The sequence below is a fragment of the Danio rerio genome, chromosome 20 (genome assembly GCF_052040795.2).
Source record: "Danio rerio strain M-AB ecotype USA chromosome 20, GRCz13ab, whole genome shotgun sequence".
In the NCBI taxonomy this organism is placed as follows: domain Eukaryota; kingdom Metazoa; phylum Chordata; class Actinopteri; order Cypriniformes; family Danionidae; genus Danio; species Danio rerio.
Window position 1 is genome coordinate 46683100 of NC_141040.1, and position 19401 is coordinate 46702500.

At 36.7% G+C, this 19401-nt stretch overlaps 2 long non-coding RNA genes across 13 annotated transcripts in view; both read left to right on the forward strand.

Annotated features, from left to right (window-relative positions):
• The window catches only part of LOC147839443 (uncharacterized), an 837962-nt gene that overhangs the window by 129240 nt on the left and 689321 nt on the right, over nt 1-19401 (forward strand). The window lies entirely within an intron of this gene.
• Nucleotides 1-19401, forward strand: part of LOC137488687 (uncharacterized) — a 152167-nt gene that overhangs the window by 74246 nt on the left and 58520 nt on the right. For 11 of the 12 annotated variants that reach the window (XR_015519074.1, XR_015519068.1, XR_015519067.1 and 8 more), the window contains one exon: nt 14974-15057. This is a non-coding gene — a long non-coding RNA (uncharacterized LOC137488687). Of the gene's footprint in view, nt 1-14973; nt 15058-17534; nt 19248-19401 lie in introns of those variants that run through there. The other variant, XR_015519075.1, reaches the window with a different exon arrangement.

Genomic DNA, 19401 nt, shown 5'->3' on the forward strand with positions numbered 1-19401 from the left:
TTATTCTTGCTGAAATAAAACAAATAAAACTTTCTCCAGAAGAAAAAAATATTATCAGACATACTGTGAAAATTTCCTTGCTCTGTTAAAAATAATTTGGGAAATATTTTAAAAAGAAAAAAAACAGCCCCCCTTTGAATTTTTTTTCTTTTTTAAATATTTCCTAAATGATGTTTAACAGAGCAAGGAATTTTCACAGTATGTCTGTTAATATGCTTTTCTTCTGGAGAAAGTCTTATTTGTTTTATTTTGGGTAGAATAAAAGCAGTCTTAAAATTTTAAAAACATTTTGAGGTCAATATTATTAGCCCCTTTAAGCTTTATTATTTTCGACAGTCTGAATAAACCATAATTATACAATAACTTTCCTAATGACTCTAACCTGCCTAGTTACCCTAATTAACCTAGTTAAGCCTTTAAATGTCTCTTTAAGCTGTATAGAGGTGTCTTAAAAATATCTAGTAAAATATTATTTACTGTCATCATGGCAAAGATAATATAAATCCATTATTAGAAATGAGTTTTTAAACTATTATGCTTAGAAATGTGCTGAAACAATCTTCCCTCCATTAAACAGAAATTGGGGAAAAGAATAAACAGGAGTGCTAATAATTCAGGGGGGCTAATAATTCTGACTATATATGAAATAATAGGGAGAATTAAGTCAGTAAAATAACAGATAACGTTCTTTCAGTTTATTACCAAGCTTTTGAACTGTAGTGTACAACACAAATACAGACAGTGTATACAGTACCTCTTCAAATAAATACAAATTTCAAAGATGGTGGTGTGGAGAGACCCCACTCATGATTTTGAAGTGCTTTGGATGTATGGCCAATAAAATAAACATACTATATAAATACTCATTACATTACATTACATTCAATAGTCATTCAAAGTCCATTTTTCTAAAACTTTTCTACATCAAAACTTTTCGGAGGAAATATCAAGTTCCCATAATTGAATACGAAATAAATAAATAAAAAATAAAAAAACATGAATGAAAAAATATGGAAAACTGTTTACACATTTTTTTTTCTTAGTGTGTGTATTACAGATGATGATAATAATATTGACCTTAAATTTTTTGCCTGATTTTATTCTAGCTGAAATAAAACAAATAAGACTTTCTCCAGAAGAAAAAGTATTATCAGACATACTGTGAAAATTTCCTTGCTCTTTTGAACATCATTTGGGGAATATTTGAAAAAATTCATATGGAGGGCTTATCATTCTGACTTCAACTGTATATAGTGTAAACATACATGTGTTCATATAATTATCACTAAACACAAAACAATTAATGCAGCAGTATTCAATAAGCTTTGATTTTCAAAAGTATAAATACATAATGTGGTTTTTGATTTGTGTATACTGAGAGTCACTTAAAACCTTTTTTTAAAGTCAATGCACAGGTTGGCTATTGCTGCAATGTGTGTGTGTGTGTGTGTGTGTGTATAAGACAAGACAAAAATTCTCTCTATTCAGCAAGAATAATTTTTAATTACTTTTTCATTCACGGTCAACTTTTAATTACAGAAGCTGATTATTTATCCTTGCCAAGTTCTTCTATTATTTCATTTGGGCAGTGTTAAAGCGTCCTTTTAGAAAAACACTTTCTCCTGCCCCATTGTTGAAAATAAGCCACTGGCCAGACATTCAAATATCAAACTCAATAGCTCGCACAAGTGTCATTATGTTTTGTTAAATGCGATTTCCATTCATTTTAAAGTTATTCTTACCGCTCAGAATCACAAGGCCAGCTATTTAAATTGATGTTTGAATAACTCGGAGCTATTTGGCTATCCTAGCTGGTGCAGAAAGGACTAATGCAGAGTTTCTTGCTCGGAGGCCTTGAAAGTTCAGGGACTTGCAAAATGTTAATGTGCATTACAGCACTGATCAATCTGAAATATCCCGTTTGATCCGTCTCACATGCACATGCATGCAGTCGGGATGGTTTCTTTGTTTGTTGTTGCTTAAAAAATGAATATTGGCAGAAGAACAAGCACTACTTTTAAAGAAATCATCAAGGTTTGTCCCTGTAGATTGAACTGCGCTATGAGTTTGATTAAATTTACTTGGGATTTATCGGCACATGTTCATCATGCATTACAGTTCACATCAGGGTAATGTTTAGGGCACTTGAACCGTTTTCTGAAAGACATTTTCAAGTGTTTTTTTTTTTTATTATTGTAAAATTGTTCTCCTGAACAAATTGTTCTGTATACAAGCACCAACATCCAATTAGTTAGTTTATAAAAGAGCTTACGTCTGAGATGCTTGTTTAGAGCATCATTTCAAATAAACCGTAACATGGAAGAAAGCGTGTTCTTCTCTGTCTGCTATTTGAATGAACTCTGAAGTCTTTCTGGTACTAGAGACTACAATGAGCCGCTGCTATTGTAACATGACAATCCATGTAGGAATTATTTAGAGGTTTGCAGCATTTCTCCTTAATTGTTTTGAGTGTATAAACATATATTTCTTCTCTGTAGGCCTAATGAATGAGACTGGGAGTTTTGGTGGAAACTTAAAGATATATGATCGCATCTTTCATTAATTTCTCTTCAGCTTAGTCTCTTATTTATCGAGGGTGGCCACAGCGGAATGAACCGATTGATGTGGATATGAATGATTGATTGATTGATTAATTGATTGATTGATTGATTGATTGATTGATTGATTGATTGATTGATTGATTGATTGATTGATTGATTGATATGGTTTATGCAGCGGATGCCCTTCTAGATGCAACCCAGTACTAGAAAACACCCATACACTCTCACATTCACACACACACTCATACAGTATGGCCAATTTAGTTTATCCAATTCACTTATATTGCATGTCTTTGGACTGTGGGGGAAAGTGCTTTGAGAAGACAGTGCTAACCACTGAGTCATTTTCCGTGCATTGCATCATATTGTAAAATAAATATAAAATAAACATATAAAAAATAAATATTGATTTAAATATTTAAAAATAGATTCAATTTGTTTGCCTGCATGTCATTAACCCAGATCAGAGAATGAGCTGTTAATGTCAGCATGAAGTTCAGTTTTTCTTTTATTTTAATTTATGATTTATCATTAAAGTGTTGAAATGAATCGTTGATGAAGCACATGGTTGAATTAGTGTTACTTTAAAACTATCTTAGCATTTGAATTTTAACATTATTTCCACATAGCATAAGCACACTGTAAAAGACAAAAAGTCATTGTCAGGTTCTGTTCCTTATGTGTTTGTTTTCATCATGTGACCTTCACCATGTGCTCCTTTCGTTCTGTTTTCCCGCCACCAGTTAGTCTCATGAGTTTCACCTGTGTCCCACCCCTGTGTGCGATCAGTTTAATCATCCCCTGTGTATTTATAGTCCCTGTGTTCAGTTTGTCATTGTCCAGTATTCTCAGTTGATGTCTGTTTTCACCCCATGTCATTCTCGTGGTCTTTCATGTAAGTGTTTGTTAATGAAATTAAATCTTTTGCAAATCCTGCGATCCTGTGTGTGATCCCAGGCATTACAGTCTTCACAACAAATGGTTTACTTCGCTTTAACTTAATTTAATAGGTTATGAGGTTCCAACAATTTTTATTTTTTTTAATATATAATGGGCACCTATAATGAAAAAACTGTTTTGGGAGCTGTTTAGACAGAACTGTGTTTTTTGTATAGTGTGTCTACAGTCATATTGTTATATATATATAATAAAGTGGCCATGAGCGTTTATTCATTCATTTTCTTGTCAGCTTAGTCCCTTTATTAATCAGGGGTCGCCACAGCGGAATGAACCACCAACTCATCCAGCAGGTTTTTACGCAGCGGATGCCCTTCCAGCCACAACCCATTTCTGGGAAACATCCACACACGCATTCACACACACTCATACACTACGGACAATTTAGCCTACCCAATTCACCTGTACTGCATGTCTTTGGACTGTGGGGGAAACCGGAGCCCACGCGAAGGCAAGGAGAACGTGCAAACTCCAAATACCAACTGAGATGAGGTTCGAACCAGCGACCCTCTTGCTGTGAGGTAACAGCATTACCTACTGCGCCACTGCCTCGCCCATATGAGCGTGCATAAAAATATTAAATTAACCTTGTCAAAAAAATACATAAATTAATAGAATAGGTATAAAATGAAATAAAACAAACATTCTCTCAATGATCCACAACCTCTAGAATTATGTAAATGTTAAATTATGGAAACTTACATTTGTCGTTGTGGAGAAAGCCAGCCATTTCCTCCATTTCCCACAAAAAGAGATTTTTGAAAATCAAAGTGCTTGTCATTTTTTCCATTTCCTCAACTTCTGCTATTATTTTGAACCATTCGTCTTTAGTTTGGGTTTATTTTTAGGTTATTGCTTTTTACTTGTTGCCAATAATATCTTAAATAGATATCTATCCTCCTTTTTAAGTTTAATAGGAATATCTCCTAGATAAATTACATTGAATGATCTAGGAATATGAAAATCAAAAATATCACTGATAGCGGAGCAACTAACGTTTTTTATTATCGTTTTTAAAAAGTTTTGTGTACAGGAAACTAATCCCTACTCAAACTGATCCATACTGTACGCTGAATCATATGGGCGAATGCAACACGTAGGGACAAACAAAAATCGAGAAGAAAGATATTGGTACTTCATTTTCACAGGGGCAAGAAATTCCACCCAGCTCAAATGTGTTTTGGCTACAGTCCTGACTCCTCGTCAAACCCATGACTGTCAGGGTGGGTTATTTCTGGCAGCGACTCAGATCCAGGCAGGGCCGGGCCCATTAGCGGTTAAAATTAGGGTGTCCCGCTTGTAACAACACACAGTCTCTTCCAACAAAGGCGTGCGATGGTCGAGGATAGTGGTGCGCTAGGGTGCGGTGTCATGGTCATGTGCCGTCCATCATGATTTGGGAGACAGCTGAGAGCCAGGGGGGGCTGAGCGAGGGGTTCAGGGTAGTGGAGAACACCCTCGGGCCAAGCCTTTTTGTGCACTATGAAGTCATGAATGGGCTCCTAAAACATTATCAGTGTTGGTTGATTGAAACTCACAGGTGAGACAACTAGCACGTGCGTATGTGCGTTTGGGATCAGAAAGGTTAGCTGACAAACGAAGCACTAGCTTTGTGTTTTTCAGCTCCGGTGGGGCGATTAGGGCACCCGGTGGACAATACAACACAATATAAGATGATTTGATTGTGCCTCTGCAGAGCACATGGGCAGACGTGTCCTTGGTCTGTGAACCCTCTATTGAAGTTTTTGTTTCTGTGGCTTATTTATAAGGGGCCATTGGGGCTGAGGGGGACCACATGTTTCCGCAATAAAATAAATCACGTTTCTTTTAGTAAAAGATCATCGCTTTACGTTTAACCAAAAAAAGGTTTTCACAACCTAAAGATTCTGGCCTCTGAGAAGCATGGCTTTTAGGAGGTAATTCATGAAAAAAGCACCAGAACAATTGCTGTTCAAGGATATGTGAACATCAGATTTTTCGAATGCACATCTCTTGATTGATTGCACTATTCAGTATAAATAAATGTGTGTAAGGCACGTTTGTCTGAATGGTGGCGACCACCTTCAGAGGTAGTCAAAACTGCATTTGATTGGTTTGCTTTCAAAAGTGTGGATGTTCTTGTGAGCGAATGCATTTAAAAAGCCACAAAAGACATCCATTCTTTGCCTCCTGACCTCATACATGATCATTATGGGATGTTTTGTCAAATCATACCAAAACTGGGTAATTCAACTTCAATGTTGTACCAAATCACACAGATTACAGTTAAAATCATAGTTACGATCCGCATCTTTTTCTTGCCTTATTGCTTGCTTATTAAATGTATGGTAGGCTAATTAAATGTATGGAGCGATTGTTTACAAGTGTGGAGTCCCGTGAAGGAGCTCCGGAGGGAAAGTTTTGTTTTGTGTTTACCTCATAGTTAAAGTTGTTGTATGTCTGCTGGTTCCTGACTCAAAATGAGCGAGTTTAAGCCACTTGTACATTCAGGAAGCGTTCAGAAAAAACAAAACAGCAGTGAAAAAACTCGACACAGAGACACATTAACATCTCACTGCAAACTAGTGTTTCGGAAGTGTTAATGCAGACCAACAGAGACAGCGCGCAGAAGTATAAATGCACAGCTACCTGCGCTGCATGCGCCGTGGTTGCGCCAGTCACTTGACACAAAAGTACAAACCAGGCCTTACAGGTAAACATACAATAAGACTCAGCAATGTGTGTGTGAGAGAGTGGTGAATATACAGTAGGTGACACTTTAATATGTGCATTACCGCAACGCCTTGTACCGCCGCCACTCGAAAGGAGTAAGAACCTGTTTTTAGGTATAAGTGCAGTTTGCAAATATGCCGCCAGCGGGCACAAAGGGACTGGATGCAAACAGACAGAAATAGCCTATACAGTAGCTGTAAATACTCTGCTACATGTAAATAAAGATAAACAATGAAAGAAAGAACTAATTTCTTAATCATTTAAAACTGGTTAACAAGCTTTATTATCACTGTAATGAAATAAAAGACAACTAAAATGAAAGTACAAACATGAATACAAATAAGTAGGCCTAAATAAATAAAGCAGTGTATTAGCCTAAATATAGAGAGATGTACAGTGTTTGTTATTTTAAAGGCATATAGGACTAATAAATAAGAAATAAGCTTTTTCATTTACAGTTTTAATTTACATTTTCGTTGTTGATTTATATTTTACTATCTCATTTCATGTCTCAATTACTGTACATGAATAATAAATGAATAATTAAATAGACCTAATTATTTATTTAAAGACATTACCAGCAAAACACTGAAAAACGGTCCTACGCTATTTTCATATACACCTACTATAATTTAAAAAGAAAGCTGAAAAGTGTCTATAAGTGCCTATATTATTTTAATTTATTTCTTCTGGAAATAGTCCATGTAATTAGTTTATGATTCTTTTCCAGCTGTATGTGTGCAATCAGGGAGAGAACTGGAACTGGTGTGTGTGTGTGAGCTGCATGATGGGATTTGAAGTCCCGTTCCATGACAGATTTGTTATTCTCTAGTGATCTGCAACTGCTAGATTGCTGGTGATTGTGACACAAATCATTGTTCTGAAGTGTAATAGATTATTTAAACTTTAAACACAAAGCTGCCAGAAAGGAAAACTAACCAATTATTTACTTCAGTCACACACTGTCAATAAAGCTGTTATAAATAAGTAGTTTGAACATACAGCAGGTGTAATCTTTTGAGTGTAAGATGGCGTCAAAAACAGCTGCATTACAGAAAAGTATATGAATGTAAATGTATGTACAGTATATGGGTAATCAATCAGAACTAAGAATTCCAGAGAGCCGTGTAATACTCATGAATACCATAGTGAAAATAGCATGGATATGCAAACATCAGACTTTATATCCCCTTCCATAAAAATTGCCACCTTAATACAACAAACTGTGTAGTTTGTGCATACTTAAGAAACATTTTTCAGCATTGCTGCATTTCCTCGGTCAAATTCCATGCTTTTCCTTCAAAGACTTTTGCCCCCGATTTACCTTTCATATCAATGCTACTCACTTATACTTGCAGTGAGCATTCTCACAAAATTATACTAGGGTCAAAATTCTTTTACCAAAACATGAAAATTGATCATTTACACAATTTGACTGTGACAGAAAGCCCAACAGCCAATGCATTTGCTGTATTTGAGAATATATGCATATGTGATGTGATGGTATGCTGGGACAAACAGTACATATGCGATAATTAGATGTCCTTTTTATTCTTGAAGAATATATTATTAGCATACACTCACCGGCCACTTTATTAGGTACACCTTACTAGTACCAGGTTAGACCTCGTTTTGCCTTTAGAACTGCCTTAATGCTTCATGGCATAGATTTAAGTAGGTAATGAAAATATTCCTCAGAGATTTTGGTCCATATGGACATGATAGCATCACGCAGCTGCTGTAGATTTGTCGGCTGCACATTCATGATGCGAAGCTCCCGTTCCACCACATCCCAAAGGTGCTCTACTGGACTGAGATCTGGTGACTGTGGAGGCCATTTGAGTACAGTGAACTCATTGTCATGTTCAAGAAATCAGTTTGATATGATTAGTGCTTTATGACATGGCGCGTTTTCTTGTAGGAAGTAGCCTGTTCTTAGCTGACAGGAGTGGCACCCAGTGTGGTCTTCTGCTGCTGTAGCCCACCCGCCTCAAGCTTTAGCATGTTGTGTGTTCAGAGATGCTCTTCTGCATACCTCGGTTGTAACGAGGGGTTATTTGAGTTTCTGTTGCCTTTCTATCAGCTGGCAGTTTGGCCATTCTCCTCTGACCTCTGGCATCAACAAGGCATGTGTGCACACAGAACTCCAACTCACTGGATATTTTTTCTTTTTCAGACCATTCTTGTAAACCCTAGAGATGGTTGTGCGTGAAAATCCCAGTAGATCTGCAGTTTCTGAAATACTCAAACCAGCCCAAGTGGCACCAACCATGCCATGTTCAAAGTCACTTAAATCACCTTTCTTTCCCATTCTGATGCTCGGTTTGAACTGCAGCAGATCGTCTTGACCATGTCTACATGTCTAAATGCATTGAGTTGCTGCCATGTGATTGGCTAAATAGAAATTTGCGGTAACGAGCAGTTGGGCAGGTGTACCTAATAAAGTGACCGGTAAGCATATACATATGCAAACATCAGATTTTATATCATATTCAATAAAATTTACCAAGGTCAAACGGTGGAGTTCTACTACTTCTACTAATATTTTCAAAACTGCAGCCTAAACAGTCAAATTTAACATGTTTCAAAGATTTTGTTCCTGATTACTTTCCATACTGAAAAAAGAGAAGAGTGTCAGTCCGAAAAGATTGCAAGAGACCTCTTGGATGCATGTTACTATCTGTTGGAAATGTTAATGGGTCTCGAATGACCACTTGTAATCGATTCACTGTACAAACCTGGAGGCCATTCATATTTTTATATGGTCTATGTACAGAATGCATTTTCCATTCCACCACACGGTTTTCATAGCTTTTTATTTTTTTCTCAACAATTGCTAGATGCATGAGTTTGACCATTGCAATAATGTCTCATGTCTTTTACAGCATTTTTCTTCTTGATATGGCATTTTAAAAATGTGACGCTAAAGTTACTAATAGTTGAGCTAATTTCTTTTCAGTCCACTCACATGCATTCCCTGTTTGTAACAGCATAAATGCATTGTACTACATCAATTTGATCCATAGATCATGTTGAAAGGTGAAATAACCATACTCATTGATTTTATTTAGTGGTTAGTTTTTGTAGATAAGTTATTATTGTGTTGTTAGAAAAGGGTTGTGCAGTATTGTTTGAATTCTCAGGATAATCTGATTGCTATACTGTACATCAAAGATCAGACAAAGACGTCTGCTGTTGGCATTAAAAGCAGTGTGGTGTACGGTAAAATTTAAGCTTTCTTTTTGGCCTCACAGCATGAAGGTCACTGGTTCGAGCCTTGGCTGTGTCATTTGGCATTTCTATGTTGAGTTTGCATGTTCTCCCTGCGTTCACGTAGGGTTTCCTTCGGGTGCTCCGGTTTCCCCCACAGCCCAAAGACGCAGTAAAGGTGAATTGTGTAGGCTTAATTGTCCGTAGTGAATGATTGTGAATGAGAGTGTATGGATGTTTTCCAGAGATGGGTTGCAGCTGGAAGGGCATCCGCTGCATAAAACATATGTTGGATAAGTTGGCGGTTCATTCCGCTGTGGCGACCCCGGATTAATAAAAGGACTAAGCCAAAAAGAAAATTAATTAATGAATTTGGCATCCTACCACACAACACGTCATGTTTGCTATTGCAACCAGTCTTTTTTGGCAACCGGTATGTCCGGTTGAACCCGTGTGACCTAGGTTGGTAATTCCCCTATAGATGTACAGTATTATATGTTTAATCTATAGTCGTGTGCATCTACCTTCCTTGGTAAAACAACAATAAAAGTGATATATTGAACATGTAATACACATGAGTTCACCGCTTTAACTAACAGTACAGTTTCAAATCTTGGTTGTGTAAAAAAAGTTGTCTGTTATCTAAATTTCAGCTATTATCTGCAAACATTGTCACCTTAATACCTTTTTAAAGGGATAGTTCACCCAAAAATGAAACTGGTTCCAAACCTTTTTCTATTCTGTTGTTTTTAGTTTTCTATTGTTGTAATCCATAACCATTGACATCCTCTGACAATTTGTAAGGAAAATATATACTATAGAAGTCAATGGCAGTGGCATGGTGGCTCAGTGGTTAGCACTGTCGCCTCACAGCAAGAATGTGGCTGGTTCAAATCCCGGCAGGGCTAGTTGGCATTTCTGTATGGAGTTTGCATGTTCTCCCAGTGTTGGTGTGGGTTTCTTCCGGGTGCTCCTGTTTAGCCCACAGCCCAAAGACATGTGGTACAGGTGAATTGGGTAAACTAAATTGTCCATGTATGTGTTTGAATGAGAGTATATGGATGTTTCATTCCGCTGTGGCGACCCCTGATGAGGACGCGATGGGGTGCTGTTTTTGCACATTTCAGTGTTTACGATTAGATTACATCAAAAAGAACATGAGTAATTTTGACAAACTATACATCAGTCTAAAGCTACAACCCTTAAACAGCCATTGTAGCTAGTTGTTTTTCAAGGGGAAGCTTATAACGAATGTATTTGTTAAATTGTGTAAGTTGTACAGAAAACGCTTATTACATATGGAGTACATATCATCGTAATAACAAGACACAAACACATTCATTGCTGTACGTCATTGTTTATTTTGAAAGGGAAGAGTCCACAGAACAACATCCTATCTAACACATTTAGTTCACCGACACAATAGTGTTAAATCATGGGTGGTTGTTCATTTGTTTGTCACCGTTTCTGCCGGAGACCTGTTGTTTACATTGTTTACCATGTTACTTGCATGTAAAAGAGAGTCTTTCTACTAAAAGGCAAGACGATGTCATAGCTTACAGTGTTGAAAATAAAAGACCACGAACTGAATAAAAAGTCAAAGTTATAGTTACTAAAATCTAAACAAAGCAGTCAAGCATTTTGACGTTCTGCATATGATGTCTGTCACTTACTGACGGGACTAAGCGGAAGGAAAATGAATGAAGTCAATGGCTTCCAGTTCAAAATATAACAACATGTATGGAAAAAGTGATCATTTAAGAATTGTCTGTTGTATTATTTTACATCTAATATTTATGTTATAATTTTTGTTTTGTTTTTAAGTTATTTTTATTATAATTTGTTTACATTATTTTCCTGAATGTTGATTTTGTATTGTGAATTTTATGTTGTGTGCAGTATAAAAGTTTAAAATAACAACAAAAAAAACATTTATTTAAAATATCTTCTCCTGTGTTACACAGAAGAAAGAAACTCAAACAGGTTTGTTACTAGAGAAGGGTGAATAAATGTTGACAGATTCCTCCATTTTGGGTTAACTAGCCCAACAATGACAGTATAAATAAATGTTTTATCAATGTTTCTAGAATCTTTCAAATTGAAAAGAAAAAAAACGTGTAAATATTTAGGGTTGTAAGATAATTTTATGATTTTGAAAGAAGTCCCTCATGCTCATCAAGGCTGCATTTATCTCTCAGTAAAACTGAAATATCATTCCAATTGGAAATAACTGTTTTAATTCAAAATATTAAAAAACATTCCAGCTGTCAGTGTCACATGATCCTTCAGGAGTCATTCTAATATGCTGATCATATTCATTCATTCATTCTCCTTCGGCTTAGTCTCCATTTCAGGGGTTGCCACAGTAGAATGAACCGCCAACTATCCCAGCAAATGTTTTACACAGCGGACTCCATTCCAGCTGCAACCCAGTACTGGGAAACACCCATACACACACATTCTCTCACACACACATACACACACACTCATACACTACAACCCATTTAGTTTATTCAATTCTTTGCATATGTTTGGACTGTGGGGGAAACCAGAGCACCCGAAGGAAACCCATGCAAACACAGGTAGAGCATGCAAACTCCACACAGAAATCCCAACCAGCCCAGCCAGTACTTGAACCAGCAACCTTCTTGCTGTGAGGCCATGCCTCCTGCTGATTAAATGATTAAGAATATTTATTTATTCATTTTCCTTCAGCTTAGTTCCTTTATTAATCAGGGGTTGCCACAGCATAATGAACTGCCAACTTATTCAGCATATGTTTTACACAGCAGATGCCCTTTCAGCTGTAGCCCAATACTGTGAAACATCAATACACACTCATTTACACATACACTATGGGCAATTTAGTCCATTCAGTTCACCAGTAGTGCATGTCTTTGGACAGTGGGGGAAATCAGAGCACCAACGCCAACACATTTCTGACCACATTTAGTGGTCATTTCTGGTTAATGATGTCAGAATTTAACGATATTTTGGAATGGATGTTTGTATGGTCTTTTCTGGAAAAATTACGGAACGTCTGTGTGAACTCATGATGATTTGATTTTATGAGCTAATGATTTGATTTTATGAGCAATAGGATTCTACCAAACAAACTTTAGACCAATGATTAAAGACAATGCATCATCATCTGTTTGTATGCCTGTATAAAAACTGGCCTCGAAGGTCTGCCCTTTAAGCAGCCAGAATATAACCCCTTGTGTTTCTTTTGTATTGTTCCCTTGCTGTAAGAACACTAAGATCTCAGAAAATGAATATTCATGAGTCTTGGGATAATTTTTGATTCTAACAAGTTTTAAGTTGCAAAAGGTATACTCACTTTAATTAAACCAACTATATGTGTAAAATGATTACTTCAAAAAGTGAGTAAGCCACAACCTCAGAAATGACAAGATTTCACTTAATGTTAAATATTTCTGTTGTAACTTAGAACAGTTAAGTTCATTTAACTTGCACATAGTTCATTGACTTAAAAATGTGAAGGCAATAAATTTAGTCACTTTTTCAACAACATTCACTGTAAATGAAATTTGCCTGTAAATGAATATGCCTAATTTTTTTAGTGAAATCAAATTAACTTTTCTAGTGGTGCGACATGATGGCAGGGGTTAGCACTGTCACGTCACAGCAAGCCGATTGCTGGTTTGAGTCCCGGCTGGGTCAGTTGGCATTACTGTGTGGAGTTTGCATGTTCTCCCTGTGTTCCTGTGGGTTTCCTCTGTGTGCTCCGGTTTCCCCCACAGTCCTAAGACATGCGCTATAGGTGAATTGAATAAGCTAAATTTTCCTTAGGGTGAATGAGTGTATGGGTGTTTTCCAGTAGTGGGTTGCAGCTGGAAGGGCATCCGCTGTGTATAACAAATGCTGGATAAGTTGGCGGTTCATTCCGCTGTGGCAACCCCTGATGAATAAAAGGACTAAGCTTACAATTCAAATTGACTAAAATATTAAGTTAACCTTTGTATAACAAGGTTAGTTGAAACCAAAATAACTGTCTGGTTTAGCTCAGCTATACCAAATCCGACCTCCTAAGACTACATGGAATAGTTTGGACTGCTGAGCGTATCACTTGTACAACCCTCCATACTCTCCAAGAACTGTAGTTATCCAGAGCAAGCAGAAGGGCTGCCAAAATCACTCTGGACCCCTCTCACCAAGCACACTGCCTCTTTGAACTGTAATTCTACTCGACCTTACAGAGCACTGTGCAAGAGAACAGCCCAACACAGAAACAGTTTCTTCCCTCAGGCAATCCATCTCTTGACATTTTGATGATAATACTTATGAAACAAACATCACTACTTGCTATCCACTTTTATACACATATTAAACAACATACTTGACATTCCAATTTGCATATAACAGCTGGATATATAACGCTGTATATAGTAATATACCTGCACATACACTTGTCAGTTTGTATATTTGCATTCACTACTTTTATTTATTAAATATATTTCAAGAGTTTGCCCTTAGCTGATGATTAAGTTTGGAGCTTGTTTGGCATGCTGTCCTGGGAGAGGGCCCGAGAACTCCCCTGCTTGATAATGTTGGAAGTAGATTAATGCTATGAAGTGTCTATGCTGTCAGTTTAGATTTGTCAATTTACTTATGTTACATGTTTTTGGTCTGTGGGAGGAAACCAGAGAGCCTGGTGAAAACCCATGCAAACACGAGGAGAACATGCAAACTCCGCACAGAAATGCTGACCTGGCCAGGAAGTGTCCGAGCCGGTGAGATTCTTGCTGTGTGGCCGTGGTGCTAACCACTAGGCCTCCGTGCTGCCCTGACAAGGAAATGGGAGGAGTAGGGGTGGAATTCTTCAAGACGAAGATGGCTGAAGTAAGATACTCTGGTTATTCATAGTGGTTAAGGAGTCTGATTGGTAAATCAGTGTTAGCTAATGTGGACCAGGTGCTATCAGTCATAAGCATGTGCTCCTCTCGAAATTAGTTTATAAGTAAGCTTCACTTATTATCTGTTTTTTTCTGTCATGTCTCTGTAATTCTGTAGCACTGTAGAAGCTCTGATATGTATGATATGGGTGAATGTAACCCCATTGGTTCTACACCACCCAACCCGCTCAGAGCTGGTATCGAACTGGCAACCTTCCGCATGGGAGTCGGTTGCTCTAACAAAGAGGCTAAAGACCATGGCCTCTAGCGTCTGTCGCTAGAGCACCTTTAGAGGTCAGAGGAGTGAGGTTTACCTGCACAGCACACATAGCTGGCCTCCGTTACATGAACATACCTGGCAATAAATCTGATTCTGATTAAGTTAAAGCAACATAAAAATATTTGTTGTCTTGATTTTTGTGGATGATTCGTGGCTGAATAGTAAAAATTTATTTCCAAATTTTTTTATTATCTAAAATCAGTACACGTTAATGTGTTTACTGTCAATTTTAATCAATTAAATGCATCTTTACTGAATAGAAGGATTAATCTTATAACTTCAGATTGTACATTTCTCATCTTAACCATGCTTTTTGTGTTGCTTGTGTGTTTTATAGATGTGGCCGGGCTGAAGAATCCTTTGGGCAGATGAGGGACAGCTGATGACAGCGAAATCAGATTAGCAGAAAAACAAGTGTAAGGTACATACGGTGGGGCACCTAAAGCCGGCCAGTGCCTGCAGTCTGACCCCGGTGCTGACAGAGGCAGCTGTCCCGTCTTTTTTGCCCTTCTCTGTCGCCATTAATTTCCCTCAAAGGCCCCCAGTGACAGTTCCCTCATAGTGGCCATACTTGGAAACAAGGTGCATGACAGACATGGGGAGTATAGGATGCACAATTTAGGTGTACAATAAAAAAACAAATGCTGAGGGACCATTGAGGGCATATGACCGCTGTCACCTGGAAAGAAAGAAAAAAGCTTCATCTTATTATTCAGTGTTTTAGTACATTCAGGATGTTGTAAACTACACTGTAAAACAAGTTGACTCAACTTAAAAATTTAAGACAACAAACTTCAAGACATTTGTTTACTTAACTTAAATTGAGTCAAGTGAAGTAATAGGGTTGAAAGTCAACTCAAAAATGTCTTAAAGTTTATTGCCTTAATTTTAAGTTGAGTCAATGTTTTTTTTATTACAGTGTAGTTTGAGTATATATTACATTCAAATTTTTGGGGAAGTAAGATGTTTTTGGTGGTATTCTTGAAATGAATGCTCATAAAGGTTCGATTAATTGGCTAAAATGTTATAATATTGTGAAAAATTGTAATTAAAAACAATTTAATTTATCATATTTTAAAATGGGTGTCACGGTGGCGCAGTGGGTAGCACTGTCGCCTCACAGCAAGAAGGTCGCTGGTTCAAGCCTCAGCTGGGTTGCAGCAGAAAGGACATCCGTTGCGTTAAACATATGCTGGATTAGTTGGCGGTTCATGGCGACCCCTGATTAATAAAGGGACTAAGCTGAAAAGAAAATATTTTAAAATGTAATTTATTATGGTAAAACATCCAAGCAGAGATTTTCAGCACCATCACTCCAGTCATCAGTGTTACATGATCTTTTACATGAAAATATTCTAATATTAATTTGACAGGGATATAATAATAGAATGGTTATAAAATATTCAGAATGTATTATTCAGCTATGTATATAATAATAATTCTTGACATATTTTCAGATCTGTAATATATTTTTCTCTTAAGTGTTCAGAAATATTTATAAAAAATACTTGATTCGTATTGAAATCAGTGATTAATTCCCAGTTCTGAAATGTCATATACTGTATATTAAAAATTGCATTTATGCAATTGAATAATACATTGCAATAATTTAAAAAAATTATGTAAACGGTTCATTTAAATATAAAAAATATAGAGATAATTTCAGTGTCAGCCCATCACAAGAAATCCACAATAGATTTTCCTCATTTCATTTGAGCATTCAAAAATTAAATAATAATAATAATAATAAAACAAATGACTGAATCCCACTGACATTATTGGCTTAATTTTCAAAACTGAAATGAAATCAAATTAATGCAATTGGTTACAAAATTCTAGTACTTATGAAATCAACAAAAAACACACACAAGATCACAGTCTAAAAATTTGTACACCCAAATTAAAATGTTGGGGAAAGATATTAAATAAAATTGAAATAAACAAGAAAAATTAAGAGAAGCATAAAAATATTATTAATTTAGGATTAAAAGTAATTTGTTTTTGTGCAATAACTCATTTGCATTTAAATTAATTATCTTTTCTCTTTCTATTCGTTAATCTGTTCTGTGACCAGACTCTTATTTTAATGGATTTATATATAAATTGATTTGAGCATTCATAATCATTCATTCATACATTCATTTTCTTTTCAGTTTAGTCCCTTTATTATTCTGGGCTCATCACAGCGTAATAAACCGCCAACTCATCCAGCATTTGCTTTACGCAGCGGATGCCCTTCCAGCTGCAACCCATCACTGGGAAAGACCCATACACTCTCATTCACACACATAGACTACGGCCAATTTATTTTGCCCAATTCATCTATAGCGCATGTCTTTGGACTTGAGTGTTCATATATTAAATCATATTTCCTCTTCATCATACTGAATCCCAGGGAAATTATTGATATGAGTTTCACAGGCACAATATATTTTTAGCTTTTTCAGATATTTAAAAATGACTGTAGAATCATTCTGAATTATAATAAATCAATCTGTCGATTATTAAAGCATATTGCATTCATCTATTATATAATCATTAGCGTACCTAAACTTTCAGCCCTCAAATTTCAGATTCCTCAATAAATATTTTGCTGATTTTTAATCTGTTTTCATAATTTAATATGTAACAGTGATAAAAATCAAACCTGAGAGAGAGAACGTGAGAAAAAACAAACTTTTGAGAGTCTAAGAGTTTGATTAAATTCTATAAATCTTGCCGATTCGATTTTAAAATGCCTTTTTTCACTGCGGTTTCTCAAAAAAACCACCATCAATCCAGTCATCGCTCCTCTGGGCCCTAAATATGGCCTCTGTGCTATGTAAATGAGATATGTTAATGAATAGCTTCTTTCAGCACATGCAGTGCAACACAACAATTCTGTCTATGTGTACCTAGGCTTGTGTTTATGAAGAGAGTGTGCCAAGCACTCAGAGTAAATGAAAATATACACTGGGAGAAGCATCTCAGGCATCTCCTATAACAAGCTGCAGAAACTCTCTAAAGCATCGCTGCTATGCTGTGGGGAATCTTGAGAATCTCAAGCTTAAACCACCAAGCCTTCGAGACCTCGGGGGCAACATCACCAGCCGCTCACACGATTAAAATGATTTTCCAGGATCTGGGCCACAAAGGTTAATGTCACAGACAGCTGGAAAGTGATGCGCTGGAGTCTCATTTGAACAATTTGCACGCCATTGAGAACGAAAAAAATGAAACTTGTCTCACACTTATTGTAATTATATTTGATGCGTATTTGTTCTGAATTGCAACTTTACAACTTTATCGAACACCTTTGAGATTGAACGATGAAGCATTATTAAAGGGGGAATTATTATACCAATTTCTACAAGATCTAAAATAAGGTTCTGCTGTCCCTAATAGTATGTATGTGATGTTTCAGCTAAAAATAACACAAATAATGTTTTATGACTCTTTGAAACTGCCACTTTTAGGTTTTGATCCTTATTGTGCCATTTTGAAAACTGTCGCTTTAAATTCAAATGAGATTGTGCTTTTAAAAAGAGGGCGGAGCTATAAACGCCTGTCTGTCAGCATAGTGGCAGAATCAAACTCTAATGGTGGATGGCTGCCTCTCACCCAGGGCTGTCTATGCTAATGAGGCAGAGAACGTCACTAATGGACAGGGCTTCTCACAAAGGGAGAATGTCAATCAAAGTGTTTCTGCAGACTGTTTTAATTAAGTGTGATTCTAAAAAAATGTAATTAATATAATTTTACTATCAGAAGCTGGTTATATTCACAGACTGATGCACATAACTGTGTTTAAACCACTTATGAAAGTGATTTTTGCAACCCAGGCTCATTCTGAAAACCCCTGTATATATTTCTGGGGCACGCCAAATTGTCCCAGGAGCTACGTTTTTGTTTTTGCAGTTTTTGGATCCACCAGAGGCCGCTGTGTACACTTTTTTTAGATCTCAAATTTTTCTCAGGAGTGCCATTCACGCCTGCTGATCTCGTGTTAATCCACCAGAGGCAGCTGTTGCCTGACTGACTGACTGACTGACCGATCAACTGACCCACCCTTCTCCTTTCCTAAACCCAACTAATAGTGTTTTCAAAAGCAATCCAGAAAAAGAAAAGCCCTCGCTTGATTTCAACCACGTTTTCAGATATTATCACATTCTCACCCTCTTATTTACTTGTTTATATTTTGGCTTTTGTATTTGTCTTGCCTACTTTTTTTTACCAGACTTAAAACCCTTCTTCGTGATCATCTCCTCTCTGCGTCTGAAGTTCGCCGACATACGCTGCGAGCCACTGGACAAACTGGTAAGAGCAGAAAAGCCGTCCAAACGGAGGTAAGCAGTCAGCTGGTAAATAAGAGAAGGAACAGCGTCATACCGCCTTGTAGCATTCGTTTTAAAGATGAAGTGCAGCCATATGTACCTCTGGCTACATAATTCGTGATCTCCAGAAATGTATATACAGCTACGCTTTCAGAATGAGCATGTGTTGGACTTTTGCATAATAGGTTGCCTTTAAGATATTTTCGAAGTTGGTTTTATTAAGACATGAATTGTTCTGATTGTGACTTTACAAACTCTTAACAACTTTGGGAATAAATGAGGAAGCATTATTTAATGTATTGGTGTAATTAGTTTTATTAAGACACAAATTGTTTTGGATTGTGCCATTTTAAAATCTCTAAAGTTGCAGTTACACTGCACTTTTCACCCCATAGACCTCCATTCATACACATGCAAATGCGACAGACCGGAAACGCAAGCTCATGAGACAA